Source organism: Canis lupus, chromosome 9 (genome assembly GCF_011100685.1).
Source record: "Canis lupus familiaris isolate Mischka breed German Shepherd chromosome 9, alternate assembly UU_Cfam_GSD_1.0, whole genome shotgun sequence".
Taxonomy (NCBI): domain Eukaryota; kingdom Metazoa; phylum Chordata; class Mammalia; order Carnivora; family Canidae; genus Canis; species Canis lupus.
The window spans coordinates 29,536,814-29,540,349 of NC_049230.1; the positions used below are offsets into that span (position 1 = coordinate 29,536,814).

Genomic DNA, 3,536 nt, shown 5'->3' on the forward strand with positions numbered 1-3,536 from the left:
CTCAATCTTTCAAGACCAAAGTCAACTGTTACAATTCCTCTATATCCTTTCTTGACTTCTCCAGGCAGATTTAGTCTCTCTTGTCTGAATTCCAATAGTCCTTCTAAAAACATGTTACAGCACTGTCACTTCCTCTGTATGCTGAAGTGATCAAAGTAATACAGACTTCGAGAAATGCACCAATGTAACAGTACTCAGAATCTTTTTTTTTCAGGATCCCAGGCTTTTGCTGGGTAGTGAAATTCCTACTGTTAATCACCAGTAGACTATAAGCTCAAGAGAATGTACAACTAGTTTGTGTAAAGGGTTAAAATCTTTTCTGCAATATCGTACCAGGAGTTGCAAGCCCCAAGGGTAAAGGACAGTGTCTGTGTGTGTGTGCATCTATGCACACTAAACCCAAAGCCTTAGAATATGTTTCCCTGGATTCTATTAAGTGTCCTTTTCTCCTTGTTAAACTAGACCCCACACAGTGTACTTTCCCAGATTTTTTCACTCAGGTCATCTACTTCTGAGAACAATTAATTAGCCTTGCCCCACCTTACTTTCCTGTTTCTTGTTCCATTTTCCCTCCCTTCATAACTAACCTAAGTGGCTATATCCTCTGTAAGTGCCAAACGAGAGAAACAGTCTCACTTTTATCACACCCTCTGTCTAACGGTGTATATAAGGGATTTTTCTTTGTTGTTCCACTTGGCTAGAATTTATTTGACAAGCCTCTGATATTTGTTTAATTCAGTGTCTGGTACATGTTAGGAGTAGGTACTAAATGTGCATCTGTTGGAATGGAATATTACTCAACCATCAGTAAGGACGAATACTTACCATCTACATCGACATGGATGGAACTGGAGGGGATTATGCTGAGTGAAATAAGTCAGCTGGAGAAAGTCAATTATCATATGGTCTCATCCATGTGACATATAAGAAATCGTGAAAGGGATCATAAGGGAAGGGGAGGAGACTGAGTGGGGAAAAATTAGAGAGGAAGACAAGCCATAAGAGACTCCTAATTTTGGGAAACAAACAAAGGGTTGCAGAAGGGGAGGTGGGTGATAGGGTAACTGGGTGATGGGTATTAAGGAGGGCACATGGTGGGATGAGCACTGAATGTTATACTATATGTTGGCAAATTGAATTTAAATAAAATTTTTAAAAAATTTAAAAATAAATGTGTATTTGTTGAATGAATAAACATAGTATTTTTGTAAAAAGTTAGTCTTGGGTAAAGAAGTAAAGATGTAGGTAAATAAGCCTTAGATCTGAATTTAATATGACGTAGATTCTTGGCCAAAGAAAATCTTAGAGCCCATCAAATGGGGTTAAGTCTTACAGAAACATACTAGAAAGACAGCAAAACAGCCTAGAAAGGATTCTAGGATAGCTCTGTGCTTGCATTGTAGTTATTCTATGTGTTGTTTATTGCCTTTCCATTATTTGACTATTCCGTAAAATGTTATTAATGGTTACAATTTGGTCTCAGAGACATAGAAAATTAGAGAAGTGCTGTGCTCATCTGTCAGAAAAGTAATGCAGAGACCAGTTTTCTGGTCCTCGAGTAGTGTTCCCTCTTCTTATAGCAGAGAAGAGTGAAGGAGGGTAGCAGAGGGCAGCTGCATGTGGAGGAAGGGGAGGAGGAGGAAAGGGAGGAAGAGGATGAGAGAATGAGCACACAAAAGTTTTCTTGTACCATCATAATCAGCGTATGAAAAAGAATTATGATCTTATATTGTAGCTACATGTACATGAGGTCTGGGATATTGGGGCTCATATATTTTCTATTTCTACAACTACCAGGAGTTTCCTTCAGGGAAAAGATTATGCCATTTTTATCTTGGTACTTCCAAGCACATTTATATGGAGGCAACATGGATTGACACTTACCCCAAATCATTCATTCATTCACTCACTCAGTCATACATTTGATATGTGTTTATTAAACATTTAACATGTGAGATGCTAACAAAACTGGCAAATATGATAAGGACATATATGATATCATATCAAATATGACATAGAGGTGTAGGAAAGGTGTTCATTCTCTAAGAATGGGGAGTATTTGTGTTCTCTTTGTCAGCACAGATACTAAAATCAAAACAATATAGAGAAGATTAGCATGGCCCCTGTGCAAGGATGACACACAAATTCATGAAGTGTTCCATATTTTTGTGGGAGATATAGGCTTCTATTTATGGAATGAGTATATCACAAGAATAAAAAGCACAATGTAGGGAATACAGTCAATGGTATTATAATAACATTGATTAGTGACAAATGGTAGCCACAGTGTGGTGAGCATAGCATAACATAGAAGTATAGAGATGTTGAATTACTCTGTGGTACACCTGAAGCTAATGTAACATTGTGTGTCAACTGTACTAAAATAAAAAACTTGGAAAAAAAAGAACAGGGAATAATGGGGGAATGCCTGATGGAAAGGGACATTTCTAGGCTTAAGCATGACATTCCTGGGGCTTCCATGCAGCCAGTCTCTTTTTTCAGAGAACAGAAGGATGCATGCCTTGGGGTGGGCCAGAGAAGTCTTGTTAGAGCATTACTAGGGCCATTCAAGGTCATACACTGGAACCTAGAAGACCAGAGCTGGGTATGGAAAGCCTAAAAAGTGTAGAAAAGTTTTGAGGGATCAGTCTGGGAAACAGTTACTCTTCAGTGCAGAAACTCAAACCAGAAAAATCAAGGTGAATGATAAGTCAGAGGGTAGGGGTGATACTAAGCATGGGCCAAGGGAACCCAGCTGAAAGCGTCAGGTAAGGACCAGAAAAGACGAGTTATGGGCTGGGTTTAAAGCCTGACTACAGTTTAATAAGGCAAATCCTAGCTCTTCCTCAGGAAGGCCATTAAGGCTGACAGTAGAGGCTGGAAGCAAAAAAGGGGACAAAAAAAGGAATAGAAGGAGTCAGTGAAAAGCAGAAATGACCATCAGTAATTTGTAAGAATAATTCAGTAGTCTGTTTTCATTTCTGTATTAGGAGTTTCAAGAAAGACCCATTCCAATAGGATTTCAAGAGCATAAACTGCTTGTAAATTGTAGAATGGAGTTTACATGTGTAAGCCAGAGCTAAGGTAATTTTAAGAATTTTGCCCAAATAAGAGTAACAGATAATCTCCAGAAAATAAATCTTAGAGTAAAAATATGGATAAAATATCCTCATCTGATCATTAATGTACAGAGCAGAGATTCCCTTCAAATAACCAAAGCCCCAGGAGAACAGAGAAACCTTAAATGTCCAAGAGGGTGAAATAGGAGAAATTGGTCCTCCCCTGGAAATATAGGATGGGAAAATGGGTCACTGACTCATGACTGAAGTATTGGCATAACTGTTGTTGGTATAAGTATTAACATTCATTCCTGCAGACTCTAAATACTGATCTAATGGAATTTTGTCTTATAATTTCTTATTCTATAAATTTTCATTTATGCTTTTATCTCACCCACTAGAATAATGATTTTTAATCCTAGTGTACATTAAATAATTTTTCATTTGCTTCTTAAATAGATATTCCAGGGCTCTACC

The 3,536-nt window shown here is 37.8% G+C and overlaps 1 non-coding gene across 1 annotated transcript; it reads left to right on the top strand.

The window, feature by feature from the left end:
• Positions 1 to 2,061: 2,061 nt before the first annotated feature.
• On the top strand, positions 2,062 to 2,168 carry LOC119873543. The gene has a single exon (XR_005365041.1). It is a non-coding gene; the product is annotated as a U6 spliceosomal RNA (small nuclear RNA).
• Positions 2,169 to 3,536: the final 1,368 nt, after the last annotated feature.